Raw genomic sequence first — 20,312 nt, forward strand, 5'->3', positions numbered from 1 at the left:
CAGGATGTTGCCTGGTATGGTAGGAAGATCGTATGAGGAAAGGCTGAGGCACTTGGGGTTGTTTTCATTGGAGAAAAGAAGGTTTAGGGGAGATTTGATAGAGGTGTACAAGATGATTAGGGGTTTAGATAGGGTTGACAGTGAGAACCTTTTTCCGCGTATGGAGTCAGCTGTTACCAGGGGACACAGCTTTTAATTAAGGGGTGGTAGGTATAGGACAGATGTTAGGGGTAGATTTTTTACTCAGCGGGTTGTGAGTTCATGGAATGTCCTGCCAGTAGCAGTGGTGGACTCTCCCTCTTTATGGTCATTTAAGCGGGCATTGGATAAGCATATGGAGGTTATTGGGCTAGTGTAGGTTAGGTAGGCTTCAGTCGGCGCAACATCGAGGGCCGAAGGGCCTGTACTGCGCTGTATTTTTCTATCTTCTATGTTCTATGGAACATACTGCCTGCAACTGTAGTAAACACCGACTTTCAGGGCATTTAAATGGTCATTGGATAATCATATGGACAAAAATGGAATTGTGTCGGATAAATGGGCTTCAGATTAGTTAGACAGGTCGGCACAACATTAAGGGCCGAAGGCTGTACTGTGCTGTCATGTTTATGTTCTATATTCTAATTGTTCCTAATCTATCTGACTCTGCTACCACTGCTGGTAGTGTATTCCACACGCCCACCACTGTCTGTGTTAAGAACCTGCCTCTGACATCTCCCCTAAACCTTCCTCTAATCACCTTAAAATTATGCCCCCCACCCCCCTTCATGATGGCCATTTCCACCCAAGGAAAAAGTCTCTGTCTGTTCCCTCTGTCTGTGTCTCTCATCACCTTGTACACCTCCATTAAGTCAGCTCTCATCCTTCTTCACTCCAGTGAGAAATACCCTCGCTCCCTCAACCTTTCTTCATAAGACATGCCCTCCAGTCCAGGCAGCGCCCTCTCTAAAGCTCCCACATCCTTCCGATAATGAGGCAACCAGAACTGAACACAATATTCCAAGTGTGGCCTAAGCAGGGCTCTATAGAGCTGCAGCATAACCTCGCGGCTCTCAGATTCCATCCCTCTGCTAATGAAAGCAAACACGCTATAAGTTGCCTCAACAAATTTGGGGGGCACTGGGTGACTTTGAGGGATCAATAGGCAAGGACTCCAAGATCACTCTGTTCCTCCACACTGCCAAGAATGCTGCCTTTAACCCTGCATTCTGCATTTCAATTTGACCTTCCAAAATGAATCATTTCATGCTTTTCCAGGCTGAACTCCATCTGAAACTTATCAGCCCAGTTCTGCATCCTGTCAATGTTCTGTTGCAACCTAGGGCAGTCCTCCACACTATCCACCACTCCACCAACCTTCATGTCATTGGCAAACTTACTAACCCAACCTTCCACTTCCTCATGTAGATCATTTATAAAAATACACAGAGAGCAGAGGTACCAGAACCGATCTCTGCGGAACATCACTGGTCACCAAGCTCCAGGCTGAATACTTCCCATCTACTGGGGTAAAAACAATGACTGCAGATACTGGAAAGCAAATACTGGATTAGTGGTGCTGGAAGAGCACAGCAGTTTAGGCAGCATCCAACGAGCAGCAAAATCGACGTTTCGGGCAAAATATTCGGGCAAAAGGTGCTAGGATGGGAGGGTGGGTCGTAGGGGGGTGTGGACCTGACCAGGTAATCGCGGAGGGAACGGTCTTTGCGGAAGGCGGAAAGGGGTGGGGAGGGAAATATATCCCTGGTGGTGGGGTCTTTTTGGAGGTGGCGGAAATATCGGCGGATGATTTGGTTTATATGTGACTATCTGGTCAGGTCCACACCCCCCTACGACCCACCCTCCCATTCTTGCACTTTCCCCTGCCACCGCAGGAACTGTAAAACCTGTGCCCACACCTCCTCCCTCACCTCTATCCAAGGCCCTAAAGGAGCCTTTCACATCCATCAAAGTTTTACCTGCACATCCACTAATATCATTTATTGTATCCGTTGCTCCCGATGTGGTCTCCTCTACATTGGGGAGACTGGGCGCCTCCTAGCAGAGCGCTTTAGGGAACATCTCCGAGACACCCACACCAATCAACCAAACCGCCCCGTGGCCCAACATTTCAACTCCCCCTCCCACTCTGCTGAGGACATGGAGGTCCTGGGCCTCCTTCACCGTCGCTCCCTCACCACCAGACGCCTGGAGGAAGAACGCCTCATCTTCTGCCTCAGAACACTTCAACCCCAGGGCATCAATGTGGACTTCAACAGCTTCCTCATTTTCCCCTTCCCCCACCTCACCCTAGTTCTAAACTTCCAGCTCAGCACTGTCCCCTTGACTTGTCCGGACTTGTCCGACCTCCTATCTCCTTTTCCACCTATCCACTCCACCCTCTCCTCCTTGACCTATCACCTTCATCTCCTCCCCCACTCACCCATTGTACTCTATGCTACTCTCTCCCCACCCCCACCCTCCTCTAGCTTATCTCTCCATGCTTCAGGCTCACTGCCTTTATTCCTGATGAAGGGCTTTTGCCCGAAACGTCGATTTTGCTGCTCGTTGGATGCTGCCTGAACCGCTGTGCTCTTCCAGCACAACTAAGCCAGTACTTCCCATCTACTACCAGCCTCTGTCTTCTATGGACAAGCCCACTCTGTGTCCAGACAGCCAAATTTCCCAGTATCCCATGCCTCCTTACTTTCTGAATGAGCCTCCCATGGGCAACCTTATCAAATGCCTTGCTAAAATCCATGTGCACCACATCCACTTCCTCAGTGCATTTTGTCACATCTTCAAAGGATTCAATAAGGTTTGTGAGGCATGACCTTCCCTCACAAAGCCATGCTGACTATCTCTAACCAAGCTATGGTTTTCCAATGAAGCATAAAGCCTGTGTCTCTGAATCCTCTCCAATAATTTGCCCAACACAGGTGTAAAACTGACTGGTCTGCAATTCCTAAGATTACCCTATTCCCTATCATGAATAAGGGAATAACATTTCCCACCCTCCAATTATTTGGCACCACTCCAGTGGACAATGAGGACCCAAAGATCATCATCAAAGGCACCGCAATCTCTTCCCTCACTTCCTGTAGTAACCTTGGGTATATTCCTTCCTGCCCAGGGGAGTTAGCTATTCTTAAAACTTTCAGCACATCCTTCTTTTTAACACCAACCTGTTTGAGCATGTCAGACGGTTTTATGCTGTCCTCACAAACATCAAGTTCCCTCTCAGTGGTGAATAATGAAGCAAAGTATTCATTGAGGACCAACACTACCTCCTCCTCCGACTCCGACTCCCTCCACTGTCCCTGATTGGCCCTACTCTCACTCTGACCATCCTCTTGTTCCTCACATCAGTGTAGAACACCTTGGGGTTTTCCTTCATCCTGCCTCCCAAAGCCTTTACATGCCCCCTCCTAGATCTCCTAAGTCCATTCTTCAGTTCCTTCCCAGCTACCTTGAAACCCTCTGGAGCCCTGTCTGATGCTTGCCTCCTCAACCTAAAGTAAGCTTCCTTCTTCCTCTTGACTAGATGTTCCACATCCCTTGTCACCCAAGGTTCTTTCACCCTACCATCCCTTCCTTGCCTCAGTTTGACAAACCTGTCCTTCCAAACAACCTCCACATTTCTGTTGAGCAGTTCCCTGAGAACATCTGTTCCCAAGTTAGATGCCCCAGTTTCTGCCTAATAGTATTGTAATTCCCCCTCCCCCAGTTAAATACTTTCCCAGACCATCTGCTCCTATCCCTCTCCATGAGTATAGTGAAGGTCATGGAGTTATGATCATTATCACTGAAATGCTCTTCTACAGAGAAATCTGGCCTGGTTCATTGCCAAGCACCAAATCCAACATTGGATGTTGGTATCACTCTACATCACAAACCAGCCGTCCAGCCACCAGTGCTGCAGGGACTCAGTTAGCACAGTTGGCTGGATGGCTGATGTAGAGAGGTGAGGTGGTACTTTGGTTAAACTCACCATCAGTTGTCTCTCTCCCTCTCTCCAAGACAAAACAGCCTTTTGAATTGTGCAATTCCTTCGGTATCCCTCTGTCACAATCGAGAGAGAAGGCTGAGAGGCGACTTCATTGAGACAAACAAGATAACCAGGGGTTCAATAGGGTGGACAGTGAGAGCCGCTTTCCTCGGATGGTGATGACTTGCACAAGGGGACACAGCTTTAAATTGAGGGATGATAGATACAGGACAGATATCAGAGTAGTCGGGGTATGGAACACCCTGCCTACAACAGTTAGAGAGAGACTCACCAACTTTAGGGGCATTTGAATGGTGATTGGATAAACAGATGGATGAAAATGGAATAGTGTCGGATCGATGGGCTTCAGATTGGTTCCACAGGTCAGCGCAACATCGAGGGCCGAAGGGCCTGTACTGTGCTGGAATGTGCGATGTTCTATTTTAGTGACCAGTTGATAACCAAAAGGGTGAAGGATGAGAACAAAGGAGAGACCCACAGAGACCCAGAGATGGAGAGCAGAAGGAAGGCTGTGATTCTGCTCTTCACCATCTCTGGGAGCTTCACCCTCCCGTGGTTCATCAATGTTGTAGATTTCTGATATTATGTCACTCGAGGCATCAATCCTGATGATTACCCACCGTTTCTGTTAGTGTTCAGTGTTGTTGGTTACATGCTGCAGAGGTTTCATTGTTGTACAAACAGATTTATTTATGCAGCAACACTGTCTACTTTCAGAGGGAAGATCAGTAACACAGTAAAACCTCTGGCTACACAAATTCATTACGTTCTGAATAAATAAAACTCTTCATTGAAGCCAAAGGGATGGTCCCATTGTTCCCAGACTGTGGAATGATATTCTTCATTGACCCGTGGGATATGGGCAGCACTGGCTGAGCCAGTGTTTTTTGCCCGTCCCTAGTTGCCCCTTGAGAAGGTGATGGTGAGCTGTCTTCTTGAACTCACTGCACTCCATGTGATGTAGGTAGACCCACAATGTGCCCCTTATGAAGGGAATTCCAGGACTTTGACCCAATGACACTGAAGGAACAGCGATATGTTTTTTAGTCAGGATTGTGAGTGGTTTGGAGGGGAACTTGTAGGGGGTGGTGTTCCCATGTATCTGCTGCCCTTGTCCTTCTAGATGGAAGTGGTTGGGGGTTTGGAAGGTGCTGGCTGAGGATCATAGGTGAATTTCTGGAGAAATCCTGTGGATGGTACACACTGCTGTCATGGTGCATTGGGAGTGGTGGGAGGGGATGCTTGTGGATGTGGTGCCAATCAAACCGAGGTCACTTTGTCCTGGCTGGTGTTGAGCTCTTGAGTGTTGTTGGAGCTGCCCCTATCCAGGCAAATGGGGGGCTATTCCATCACATTCCTGACAGAGAGTCCCTGTCCCAGTGCGGGATCCTGCTGATTCCCTATCGGAGCACAACCCAGTGGAATTGTCAGGGACAATGGCCTTTCCCACTGGGGAATTCCTGTCAGCTTGGAACCCTATGTAAATCTCCATCAAAATCAAATCCTTTGGAGTGTCCCGCTGTAATTAGATAGAATAGTTCATCAGAAAATGTTTGACTATTAAATACGTGGTCTCCCTTCTCAGCAACAATTTAACAGACCCCTTACTCCTGCCACAAACAGCCGACTATGAGAGGTCTCAATGTGAGAAATTGTGGCGGGTGATCACATGACATCATCAGACCCCACAAAACCAAACATTTAATTATGCAGCAACTTTGTCTCGGTTCAGAGTGAAGTTCAGGAACGCAGTAAGTACTTGGTTACACGAACTCATTGCATCATGAGTAAATAAAACTTATGTACAATAACAAATGACTGGGCTTCGTATTTTTCAGCATCAAGCTTCCTAGTTGCAATTGGCTGCTACTCCAATGCAATCCCAAACAGAAATTTCCTGTGAGTGAAGATTCAAAACAGGGCAACCCATCTCCTTTGTGTGGAAAGAGATACACTGCCACCCTCTGCTGGCATCTCCATGCCACTGCACAAGGGGCTCACAGATGAAAGACCTCAATGATTCAGTCAGAGAGGGACAGAAGGAGGGCAACAGCTCACGGCACCATCAACACACACACACAAGGCTGGTGTGGAGAGGTTTGCCATTGGATTGAGGTCCCTCAGTGTGGAACACGCTCCTGTGGAGAAATGTCATGCACCCTCTGCAATGTGGGAAATGATTTATCTTTGAGCAGCATTCCTGATGTTATACATTACATAGAGTGTTTCTACTGCAATTGCTTCCAGTCACCTCCAAGTGAACTGTTTTGTGAGAAGACGGTGAATTTTATTGCACTTTCTGCATGTTGCCATGTTTTCTGATGTACTCTCACAAATTCTAAGTCAGAATTGATTCAAAAGTGGAAGGGGTGAGACCAGCACTGGGCATGTTCATCCCCATCTCCTCATATCACAGGGACAACATCGGGAGGGCTCGGGCAAAACTGGTCTGTGTCTCCAAAGGCATTCTTTGAAGAACGAAATAAACATGCATTGTGAGAGATTCACAGACTTTGATGTTTTCTCCAAGAGATCTGCCACTTGTGCAATGGCGTGGGGCGTACAGCAGAGAGCGACATTGTATCACTTTAAAAACAAGAAGGACAAAGAGCAAAAGAGAGCGAGAGAGGATTCATCCCAAAAACACATTGGACAGAGATACATATAAACATAGAGACATACTCTGTATATGACATGAAGTCTTGATTCTGTACCCTTTGTATAGGTCAGTAAACTAGAGGCCTAGGATGTGGCCTCTTATGAACAGGCGGTAAACCTTCTTTGAATTAAAAATTGAGAGAAATACTTAGCTATTTTTAAAAAATCAGGAGAATTAAACAGGACAGACTTCCAAAACATGAAACCAATTGGATCCAACACACCATGCTTCCACGGATTACCAAAAATACACAAACGTGGGGCCCCCCTCATAGTCTCCCTACTTGGTACACCAACATACAGACTCGCCAGAGAACTCCACCAAACACTAAACCACCTAATTGAAGATGTACACCACCTCATTCACTCCACCCAAGAATTCCTGAACAACATCAAAGACACCAAGATTTAAGAGGACAAAATAATGGTCTCCTTTGACATTACATCCCTTTTCATATCAATTAACATCGACTTGGCCAAAGGAACACAGGCATCATTACTAGCAAAACCAGGACCACAAACACCAGACAGCACCAACTCCATCAGCAAGACAACATCCTCAAGCTAGTGGACCTGTGCCTCACCACCCACTTCACATTCAATAACAAAACTGACAAACAAGTCAACGGAACACCCTTGGGATCACCAATATCAGGGCTCATCACGGAAGCAGGAATGCAGAGACTTGAACAAGCTGCCCTCCATCTATCCAACCCAAACTTGAGTCTGCTACGTGGATGACACCTTTGTCATCACAAACCAGAACAAATTAGAAGAAACATACAACACCATCAACAATATCCTGACAGACATAAAATTCACAAAACAGGAGGAGAACAACAACAGATGCCCATTCCTGGATGTACAGTTGAACGTACAGTTAATGGAGAGCCTCAAACCAGCGTCTACAGAATAACAACCAAATACTTAACTTCAGAACCAATCATCATAACACCCACAAACAGAGCTGCATCAAGACGTTATTTCAATGAGCTACATTGAGCTACATTCAATGAGCAGCACCCAAGAACTACAAAAAGCAGCAGAACAATTTCTTTTCAAGAAGAATGGGTACCCAATAAACAAAGTGGCCACTGAATGCTTCAGGAAATGTTAAATGATGCTCACCACTGACTCCATAAATACAATCGGGAGATTTCGCACCAAAGCACTTTGTTCAATACCACAATAGACCTTAAATGGTCAAATGATTTAGAATGAACTATAAGTTTAAAACAACAGCAAACGCAGAATATTAAAAAAAACTTGCACTTCAATATAAGTTAGATAAACTCACACAAAAATATATGTCGTACAACACTGATGCTTGGGTAAAAAAATCTTTCAGATGATCCACTTACCGATACAGAAAAAGCAGTCCTAGTCAGAGGGTTAATCTACAATTATGAAGACGCGAATAAAAAGGACTTCCTCGCACTATTTGAATCCACATTAAAAAATAACGGTCTTTCAGAGGAAACACAGCAGACTGCAGATGCTGGAAACCAGAGTTTAGATCAGAGTGGTACTGGAAAAGCACAGCAGGTCAGGCAGCATCCAAGCAGCAGGAAAATCAACATTTCGGGCAAAAGCCCTTCATCAGGAAGTCGTCTGTGCACCTAGGTGACCTGCTGCAGGTAGTTCATGTGCTACCTGAACCACTTCCTGTCTGTATGCTACGGGGAACACAATGTGGTGCACTTCTCCTATGCACTTAGCTGGGTGATCACCATTTTCATCTTAGGATTCTATCTTTAAGATAATATCCCACAGGAATACATCTTGATTCCTTTTCTGAGTAAGCGTTAATTTTATATATATATAATTAATATATATATTAATATATATAGAATTTATATCTTGTTTGAAGAACCTTTCACACGGGTTGTGATTGATTGTGTAGGTCCCCTCCATAAAACAAAAACTGGGAACCAGTACGTGCTAACCATAATGGTTATGTCTACCAGATTTCCAGAAGCAATTCCATTACGGAGGATGAAGCCAAAAAGGGTGGTAGCTTTCTTTACGCAGTATGGGCCACCCAGAGAGATTCATTCAAACAAGGGTCACATTTTCCTGCGAGGCTGTTTTAAGAACGAAAGTCATGGATAGCTTAGGCATACAGCACTTTAAATCAAGTGCGTATCACCCTGAATCCCAGGGAGCTTTGGAAAGGTGGTATCAGACCCTGAAGACCATATTTAGAGTGTACTGTCAGGATTAGCCGAATGATTGGGATAAAGGTATCCCATTTATTTGGTTTACCACTGGAGATGCCCCAAGTGAATCTACTCAGTTTACTCCCTTTGAGTTAAGATTCGGACATGAAGTTAGATGCCCTTTGAAATTAAGTAAAAAAGACTTGATTTGGACTGAAGTCAGAGATCTCACACTTGGATTATGTGTGGGAGGTGAGGGAGAGATTAAATCAGGCAGATGAGTTCACGAAACAGCACCTGAAGAGGGCACAGCAGAGAATGAAGAAGGTTCCAGATAAAAACTCTAAAGTTCGTGTCTGAATCTTAACTCAAAGGGAGTAAACTGAGTAGATTCACTTGGGGCATCTCCAGTGGTAAACCCCAAATAAATGGGATACCTTTCTCCCAATCATTCGGTTAATCCCGACAGTACACTCTAAATATGGTCTTCAGGGTCTGCTGTCACCTTTCCAAAGCTTTCCCATGGGGATGATGTATTAGTGTTGTCACCTGTGGTAGGAGATCCCTTCAAAGCCAGGTTTAGTGGCCCCGATCAAATTGAGAAAATGTTGAGTCAGGTAAACTATCTGGAAAAAGTACCAGAGAGAAAAAAAACTGTTTCAGATGCATCATGTGACTATGTTAAAACCTTACAATAATAGAGACAGGAATCTGGAGTTACAGGTGTTAGTTACTGCCCTGCAGAGTGAGCAATGCCCCACAGAATGGGAAATTGATGGTCTTGTGGTATTATCACTGAACTGTTAATCCAGAGACCCAGATAATGCTCTGGGGATGCAGGTTCAAATCTTGCCATGGCAGATGGTGGAATTTGAATTCAATAAAAATCTGGAATTAACAATCTAATAACGACCACAAATCCATTGCCAATTGTTGGGAAAACCCATCTCATTCACTAATGCCCTTTATGGAAGGACACTGCCACCATTACCTGGTCTGGCCGACATGCGACTCCAGAATCACAGCAATGTGGTTAACTCCTAACTGCCCCCTGGCAATTAGGGATGGGTAATAAATGCTGCAGAGTCAGCGAGACACTCATCCCATGAATGGATAAACAAAAAAAAATCCACATGTTGTGGATTTTGACATGCCTCAAAACTCTTTAAATAATGAAGTCGTTGAAGACGTGAGGTAAGATAATGAGCTATCTGTCTCATATGCAGGAATAACATGGGGAGGACAGATGCTATTGTGCATGAGGTGGAAGTATGGAATGCTGTTCCAATAAAATAACACACCTACAGGTTTAATCCTTTCAAAACAATACAGGTCCAAAGGAAGTGGATGCAATGCTCAACAAAGATATCATCAAACTCAATCAGAGTGAGTGGTGTTTGCCGATCATGTTAATTCCCAAACCTGACTGGACTCAATGATTTTCTGTGGACTATTATCCAATACCAGGATTGGAGAAAGTTGGACAAGCCACCAACATCACAAAGTTGGACTTATTGCATGTTTTCTGGCAGGCACCTTTATCAGAGAAAGCAAAAGAAGTTTCTGCATTTTTAACCCCAAATGTATGAATTCAAAGTGATGCCCTTTGGAGAGAAGAAGGCACCAGCCACATTCTAAAGACTCATGAACAGAGTTGTGGCTGGATAAACAAATTGTGCAGTTTATCTGGATGATGTAGTGATCTTTAGTGTTTCATGGAAGGGTCACATGGTACAGTGGCAGAGCTCTTTGGTTATGAGAATTCACAAAGGCAGACGTGATGTTCTTGGGGAATAACAGTGGACATGGAAGGTTGACCACAAGGAACACGAAGACAAAGGCCATAGAAGAATTTCCATGACCATCCTCGAAGAAGGAGGTGCTTCGATTTCTGGGACTAAGTGGGTTCTATCGAAAGTTTGTTCCAAACCTCAGCAGTGTGGTGGCACTGCTGACAGATTTACTGAAGAAGAAAACAAAATGTTTGTGTTCAGAACATTTCCAGGAGGCAGTTGACAATTTAAAAGCTGTATTAACCATTGCACTAGTTTTAGCTATACCAACATTTTTGAAACCGTCCAAAGTTGCAATCGATGCTAGTGATATAGGAGTTGGAGCTGCACTGCTACAGAAAAATGATGAAGGAATTGAACCGTCAATCGGATACTTTGAAAGAAGCTCAACACTTAGCAGCCAAGATACACAACCATTGAAAAAGAATGATTGATTTGTACTGGCCTTACAACAGTTTAATGTTTGTGTGACAAACCATGTGTTGGAGACTGTTGTGTATAAGGACCACAATCCTCTTACATTCTTGGAAAGATTTAAAGTAAAATAAATGAGAATATTTCATTGGAGTCTTATGTTACAGACTTTTAATTTACAAATTGTATACGTTGCAGGTGGTAAAAATGTGACAGCCGATTTGTTTTCGTGGATTTAAAGGAAAACGTGCAGATAAGATTGGACAGATTCCAAAGTTATATAAGTGAACAGGAATTAATATGAAAAGTATAATGTAGATTAAAGACCTATTTATTTCAGTGTAAAGGGTTTAGGAATTAGAAAACAAAATGTCTTTTCATTATGGTGATTCATTTTTTTTCAGGGATAGGTATTATGAAGTTTGTTCTGTACCTTTCAGAGAGAGCAACTACCATCACGACAGAAACACAGGGAGAGCTGATATCGTGCTCTGTAAGAAATTAGGAAACACTCTCGATCAAAGATACCTTTTCATATGGAACATTTTCACTGGAAGAAAGAAAGAAGACAACCCAGGGAGATCTTTAACCAGAAGAAAGACACAGAAGACAGCAATTGCTATATGATTTTGAATTGAAGTTGATGTATTTTAATAAATGTCTTATTGGAACAATGTATTGTTATAGACTTGGAGGCTGATAGTAAGCAGTTAAGAAGTGGAGGCAGGGGGTTAGAGCTGAGAATAGTTGTTAAATATTCACTTTTACAGTTAAAAGTAAATTGATGTTATTTTCTTTAAATAGTCGAATTTGAGAGTTCCCTGTCAATCATATTTTAACAGATTACGAGGTGAGGTGAGCTTTTCTGGGTGTTTTGTTTAATAAACAGAGGGTTTCACCTCCATGTTGTAACAAAATGGGCGGCTCTGGAGAGGTTTTCTCATCTGGACGGTGAAAACTGAATGTTGGATTATTTGAGGAGGTGTCGTTTTTTTTTCATTTGTTCAGTTAAGTTTTTGATTTTTAAAATGTTTTTAATTTTGTTACCTGCTTCATATTAAATCTGTGCGTAAGGAAAGGTCGATGAATTTTATATGTGAGGTGCTGTTGAGACTTTTTTCTTTTCAAGATTAATGTTACTGAGGACCCTCAAGAGACTTTGAGTGTGATGACTAGTAGAATTTGAGAAATGATTCCACAGCAGGATCATTCAGACAGATAATTGTCCATCAGGAAAGGCATGAAGGTGGTTTCGATCTCTCCTGTGGCTATTCTTCTGTCAAACAGTTATTCCATTTCGGGTATTGTTGAGTGAGAGACTATCGCTGAATAAATAGAAGTGGTCATCAGATCTGGGATGCTAAGAATGAATCTTATGGGAATTGGGTTTGTTAAGATTTAAAAGAATAATTTGTTTTCGGGAACTCTCCTGCACAGACAGGAAATTCTGCGGTAGTGAGTGTGAATCTAGGATAGTACATTGCTTTTCTGGTGCCAGGGTGAAGGATGTCTCAAAACATTTGAAGCATATTGTCAAGTGGGTGAGTGAGAACCCAGAATTTGCGTACACATTGATAGGAATGACATAGTTCGTTAAAGGGTTAAGGCTTTACAGAGTGAGTATAAAGAGGTTAGGTAGAAGGCTAAAAACCAGAAAGTGAAAAGTTGTAATTTCTGGTTTACTTCCAGTGCCAATAATAAGGGAAGGAATAAAAGGACAGGGCAGATAAATCAATGGTTGATGAGGTGCTGCAATGTGCAGGGATTCACTTTCTTGGTGCATTGCGATCTCTTCTGGGACAGAAAAGACCTGTTTAAAAGGATGGGTTTCATCTGAACTAGACCAATATCCTGGTGGGGAGATTTGCTCGTTCTATTTTTGGAGCTTGCACATATTTAAGTGGGGGTGGGGGGTGAGGGGGGGAGCTGAGGGGCTTTCTGTGTAACATTGGAAATGGAAAGAAAGATGACAATGGTTCTGAATCAGAAACCAACACGTTATTTAGAAAAGACAGACAAGAGCAAGTCAGAAGAAAGGAACACTGAATACTTAAATTGCATTTATTTCAATGCAAGAGTCTTATGGATAAGGCTGATGAACTCAGGGCATGTCAGAGAACATGGGACTGGGATATCGAAGCCATTACAGAAAATTGACAGAGGAATGGAAAAGACTGGCAGCTCAGAGTTCAGGGTTTTAGATGGTATGGGAAAGATAGAAAGAGAAGCAAGAGAGGAGGGGGAGTGGCATTTTTGATTAAGGAAAATATTACTACTGTAATTAGAGAAGATATCTCTGAGGGATCATTTAGTGACAATATATAGGTTGAAGTTCGAAATAAGAATGGGATGATCACCGTGATGGGATTGTATTATCGGTTCTCCAATAGTCAGAGGGCAATTGAGAAGCAAATATGTAGAGAGATCTTAAATATATGGAAGAATAATAGGATTGTAAGAATAGGGAATTTTTGATTTTCCAAACATTTGACCCAGGCTATCATGGTGCTAAAGGTTTTGATGGTGAAGAATTTGTTCAGTTGCGAAAAGATTTTATCAATATATAAAGGTTCCTACAGAAGAAAGAATAAACTTTGAACTTCACTTGGGAAATAAGGCAGGGCTGTGACTGAAGTGTTAACAGGAGAACACTTTGGGACCAGTGACAGCAAAATTAATATTATTCAAATAGTTAGGTAAAAGGATAAGTCTTCCGTAAAAGTTAAAGGTCTTAATTGGAATAAGACAAATTATAAGAGTATGAAACAAGACCTTTCAAAAGTTGATTGGCATAGACTGATTGCAGGTAAATGATGACTGAAAAGTAGGAGGCCTTCGAAAGTGTGACAACAAGAGTTCAGAAGCATTCTGTTCCTGTTAGAGTGAAAGGCAAGGCTGGTAAGATTAGGGAACAATGGATGAATAAAAATGCTGAAGTTCAAGTTAAGAATAAAAAATAATCATCTATTCGACTGACAGTTGGGATCAACTGAATGTCTTGAAGAGTATAAAGACTGTAGGGGCATTCTTCAGAAGGAAATGAGGAAGGCAAAGAGGAGATATGAGATACCCTTGGCATATAAGGTAAAGATAATCCAAAGAGATTCGCTAAATATATTAAGAGTGAGGGCGCAACTGGAGAGAGAGTCGGACGCCTTAAAAACTAACGAGGTTGTCTTTGTGTTGAAACTTGAGATGGGAGAGATGTAATTCAATATTGCACATCAGTTTTTACTGTTGGTAAAGAAATGAAGACTTGAGAAATCATGAAATAAATACTGATGTTTTGAAAAGGAAGAGAAAGTACCAGATAGATAAACCTCCAGGACCTGATCAAGTATGTCCCAGTAGAAAGTTATGGAGAAAATTGCAGGACCCCTAGCAGAAATATTTGTATCATCAATAAACACAGGTGAAGAACTGGAGGACTGGGGTGTGGCTAATATGTCATTGTTTAAGAAGGGATGTGAAACTATTGACCTGTGAGTCTGATTTCATTAGTGGGTAAGTGGTTGGAGGTAATTTTGAAAGTTAGGATTGAGATAGGTTGGAGAGGAAAGAATTGATTAGAGTTAGTCAGCATGGCTTTGTATGAGGAACATCATATCTCACACACTTGATTGGGTTTGTTTCTCGAAGTAAGCAAAATGATTGAGGACAGAGCGGTAAATGTTGTTTGCTTGGCCTTTGGTAAAGCCTTTGACAAGGATCTCCATGGTAGACAGATCAGTCAAGATCGATCAGATGGAAGTCAGGCTGAGCTTGCCAATTGGATATATGATTAGCTTCATGGTAGAAGACAGCAGGTCATGGTGGAGCATTGTTTTTCAGATTGGAGGCCTGTGACCCAGCGGTGTTCCACTTCTGTTTGTTATCTATATTCTCATCCAAATCATTTATACAAGAGGCATGTTTCGTAAGCTTGAGGACAACACCAAAATGGTAAAAAGGGCAGTGAAGAATGTTACCCAAGATTACAAAGAGATCTTGATCAATTGGGTTAAAGGGCTGAGGAGTGTTAGATAGAGTTTGGATAAACATGAGGTATTGCATTGTGGTAATACAAACAAGGACAGTATTTAATAGTAAGACCCTGGGTAGTGTTGAAGAGCAGAGCAACCTCAGGGTTCAGGGACATAATTCTCTGCAATTTACATCACATGGAAAACAGGGTGGTTCAGAAAGTATTTAGCATGCTTGCTTTCATTACTCAGACCTTTGAGTATAGGGGTTCTGACATTATATTGAACTTGTATTAGGCATTGGTGAGGCCTCTTCTGGATTAATGTGTGCAATTTTGGTCACCCTGTTATTGGAAGGATATTATTAAACTGGAGATGGTTTAAGAAAGCTTTACCAAGATGTTGCCAGGAATGGAGGGTTTGAGATATAAAAATGGGCTGGAAAGAAAAGGACTTTTTGAGGGGTGACTTTATTGATATTAAAAAAGGGCACGTTTTAAGGAAGAGTGGACAGGAGCCTGTCGTTGTATTTCCCTCTCTGGCCTGCAGTGAACGATTACACCTTCCTCCACATCATTTATTTTTCTATCCTCTTCACTCACTGAGAACGGATTACTTGGGATAAATGTCGCTTTTGTATATATTTGGTTTTGCTTTTGTTGTCCCACTTCCTACTAATTGTTGCTGATTACTAACAGCACTTTACACTGGCTTTACCCCTCCAGTCTCTGTCATTTTGCCCCTCAGATGGAGTCAGTCCTTGCCCATGAGGAAAGGAGTGTTATCATGTTGCTGCTCCTCCTTCTCCTTTCGGTCCATTCCTCACGTGGACTCCTCGTTCCGTTATCTGCTGCATCCAACGTTGGCTCTGAGTTACTTGGATTGATTCACCAATTGAATTATTGTTCTAACTGGATATGTCACGGCATACTTTAACTGGTCTCTGAAATGTTTCTGTGTCACCACATAAATAAGGGCATTTGTGCAGCAACTTAAATTCCTCAGCATATATCCAATCTGAACAAAGAGACGAAAAGAAACATAATCCAAGGAATAACCGGCATTAAAGAAATATAAAATATGCAACAACCAGAGAAGTATGAAGCTGGCAGACATGGCAAAGAGTAAAATCACAGAATTCTTCCTGCTCTCTACCTCTGGATCATTCTCTGTTTTTCTCTGACCTCTCAGTTCCTTCCGCACCTTAATGGCCTCGAAGATATGTCTGACAGTCAGAATGTTGATAAAGAGAATAAAAATGAATGGGAACATTGGTGTTAAAAAAGTCTCAAAATATCTAAAACCTATCCACCGAGGGTCATTAGAATAACTAGACCTGGTATAACAGTACCATGGAACATTATTGATCATCTTTCCAGGGTAATACACAAAGGAGTTGGGAATGTTCTTTAAACAAAAGAAGATGCAGATTGTTGCTAGAACTCTCGTTGCAGTTTTCCCTGTGCAATACTTAGTTTTCATCTCATGTAAACAAATGGCGACAAATCGATCAAAGGAAAAAGCAATGGTGAACCATGCAGAACAATCAATGCTCAAGCGGCCGAGGGCATAGAGGACACTACAGACAGGAGTGATGTGCAGGAAACTCATTGGATAATAACGTTTCAGTAGGTGAAGGATGACATAAAAAATAATGAACAATAGGTCTGATGTTGTCATGGCCACTAGATAGCGAGTGCTGCATGGAGAAAGACCACATTTGCCCCGAACTAAGATTGTAATCACTGCTAGATCAACTGTAAGAAAAAGGAAAAAAAAGAGACTTGAGGTTATTAATCAAACATTCTCTGTGCCTGAGCCCAAACTGTATGCAATGAAACAAAGATAATTGTTGTTCCATGTCATATGAAGTTTAAAGAATCTGAACAATGTCAGCAAGCTCTCTCCAAATGTATCATTTGTACATTTAAAGGACACAGGGAAGAACATGAGCAGCAGATTACTCACAGAAACACGGTCATATACTCAAGGGGTTTTTAGTTCAACAGCAGTCGATTTCACCTGCTTTCCAGATTACTCTGACTGACATTTCCCATAAGCCCACAGCATCCACACAAAGACACCTGGGATCAGTAAAACAAGGAATAACAGACACCTAATATGGACATTGATCACAAAATTTCTGTATTGGGTTTTGGAGTCTCCACAGTTCAGTTTGCCCCCAGAATTCTATATCCACACTGTATGAACTACAGGACAGGGCATTGAATCACCCCACAGTATCCCAGAATGGATAGCCTCCACAATACAGATGACCAAATGATAGGGCATTGAGTCCCTCCCTCATGGACAGGATTGAACATCTTGATGATTGGATCCATGAAGGTATTCAGCAGCGAATCCAATCACCATGCCCCAGGTTGGATACCCACCTCAATCAGAAAAAATTCAACATTTCATATGACGTCCCTCATCTGTCCAAGATAGTACAGCACAGCCCTCACACAAATAAAATCTGAAATCAAACAACACTGGTCTCTGGTTTAGAAAGCAGACACTGTATCTGGGAGGAAGCAAAGCTTCCTTCCTGATGCTCAGGCTCACGCTCCCAAGTTCCTCTCCTCATCCCTCTCCTTGTGAATGGAGATTCCCCCTCCCAGATTCAGAGCACACACTGGGGCTGGAATACCCCACAGCATTCTCCACGGAGATCACTAGAATTGTACTACATTTTGGCATTACAGACTAATAAGTATTTATCAAAATTGATCGCCAAAAACAAAATAACATTCCCAAATGAATGCACATGGAAACACCTTCATATAGACCATTATCGTGTGGGGAATATCAAAGGATAACAGCAACAAAGAGCAAAGTGGGAAGCATCCTGTTGGACAAAGTTGTTTGATCCTCTGTGGGAGAGCTGCTGCCACAATGCTCCAGATCTCAGTGTTTGTCCTATTAAACACTGCACCGTGGCATTGTGCATCATTTTACAAATGGCTCACTTGCACATTTTTTTGACAATCAAATAATTAAACAATTCAACTTGTTGAAGAAAAAGAAGGAAGCATATTTCAGGTATAGACAGGATAGATCGAGTGAATCCTTAATAGAGGAAAAAGGAAGTAGGAGGATACTTAAGAAGGAAATCAGGAGGACAAAAAGGGGAGATGAGATAGTGTTGGCAAATAGAATTAAGGAGAATCCAAAGGGTTTTTACAAATATATTAAGAGCAAAAGGATAACCAAGGAGAGAATAGGGTCCCTCAAAGATCAGCAAGGCAGCCGTTGTGTGGAGCCACAGAAAATGGGGAAGATATTAAATGAATATTTTGCATCGGCATTTACTGTGGCAAAGGATACGGAAGGTACAGACTGTAGGGAAATAGATGGTGACATCTTGCAAAAGGTCCAGATTACAGAGGAGTAAGTGCTGGATGTCTTGAAACGGTTAAAGGTGGATACATTCCCAGGATCTGATCAGGTGTACCAGAGAACTCTGTGGGAAGCAAGAGAAGTGATTGCTGGGCCTCTTGCTGAGATATTTGTATCATCGATAGTCACAGGTGAGGTGCCGGAAGACTGGAGGTTAGCAAACGTGGTGCCACTGTTTAAGAAGGGTGGTAAAGACAAGCCAGGGAACTATAGACCGGTGAGCCTGACCTCGGTGGTGGACAATTGTTGGAGGGAATCCTGAAGGACAGGATGTACATGTATTTGGAAAGGCAAGGACTGATTAGGGATAGTCAATATGGCTTTGTGCGTGGGAAATCATGTCTCACAAACTGGATTGAGATTTTGAAGAAGTAACAAAGAAGATTGATGAGGGCAGAGCAGTAGATGTGATCTATATGAACTTCAGTAAGGCGTTCGACAAGGTTCCCCATGGGAGACTGATTAGCAAGGTTAGATCTCATGGAATACAGGGAGAACTAGCCACTTGGTTACAGAACTGGCTCAAAGGTAGAAGACAGAGGGTGCTGGTGGAGGATTGTTTTTCAGACTGGAGGCCTGTGACCACTGGAGTGCCACAAGGATCGGTGCTGGGTCCATTACTTTTTGTCATTTACATAAATGATTTGGATGCAACCATAAGAGGTACAGTTAGTAAGTTTGCAGTTGACACCAAAATTGGAGGTGTAGTGGACAGCGAAGAGGGCTACCTCAGATTACAACAGGATCTGGACCAGATGGGCCAATGGGCTGAGAAGAGGCAGATGGAGTTTAATTCAGAAAAATGTGAGATGCTGCATTTTGGGAAAGCAAATCTTAGTAGGACTTATACACTTAATGGTAAGGTCCTTGGGAGTGTTGCTGAACAAAGAGACCTTGGAGTGCAGTTTCATCGCTCCTTGAAAGTGGAGTCGCAGGTAGATAGGATAGTGAAGAAGGCGTTTGGTATGCTTTCCTTTATTGGTCAGAGTATTGAGTACAGGAGTTGGCAGGTCATGTTGCGGCTGTAGAGGACGTTGGGTCAGGCCACTGTTGGAATATTGCGTGCAATTCTGGTCTCCTTCTTATCGGAAAGATGTTGTGAAACTTGAAAGATTCAGAAAAAATTTCGAAGGATGTTGCCAGGGTTGGAGGATTTGAGCTGGACGGAGAGACTGTTTTCCCTGGAGCATCGGAGGCTGAGGGATTACCTTACAGAGGTTTACAAAATTACGAGGGGCATGGATAGGATAAATGGACAAAGTCTTTTCCCTGGGATTGGGGAATCCAGTACTAGAGAGCATAGGTTTAGGGCGAGAGGTGAAAGATAAAGAAGACACCTAAGGGGCATCTTTTTCACGCAGAGGGTGGTACATGTATGGAATGAGCTGCCAGAGGATGTAGTGGAGGCTGGTACAATTGCAACATTTAAGAGGCATTTGGATGGGTATATGAATAGAAATGGTTTGGAGGGTGCTGGCAGGTCGGACTAGATTGGGATGTGATATCTGGACGGCGTGGACAGGTTGGACCAAAGGGTCTGTTTCCATGCTGTACATCTCTCTGACTCTATGACTCTATGAACAATACATATCATAACTGGAACCCTGTGCTCAACACCCCTCCCGGTGATCTGTCCTCACAAATATCATGGTCCCTCACATCCACAGACTGACAAAAACACACTAAACGGTTAAAGTCATCCATGCTGACCATCACTTATCACTCCGGATGATGTGAGTTGGTAGAGTGTGGTGCTCGAACAGGTCCAGCAGGTCAGGCAGCATCCCAGGAGCAAGAGACTCGATGTTTCGGGCACGACCCCTCTTCAACATTTGAAACGACTCCTCCCCCTCTGCCCATGATCTCCTCACACAAATAAAACCTGAATCCATGCAACATTGGTTATTGTAACGGTCCTGAGAAAGGGTCCTGCCTGAAA

Source organism: Chiloscyllium punctatum, chromosome 22, assembly GCF_047496795.1.
Source record: "Chiloscyllium punctatum isolate Juve2018m chromosome 22, sChiPun1.3, whole genome shotgun sequence".
In the NCBI taxonomy this organism is placed as follows: Eukaryota; Metazoa; Chordata; class Chondrichthyes; order Orectolobiformes; family Hemiscylliidae; genus Chiloscyllium; species Chiloscyllium punctatum.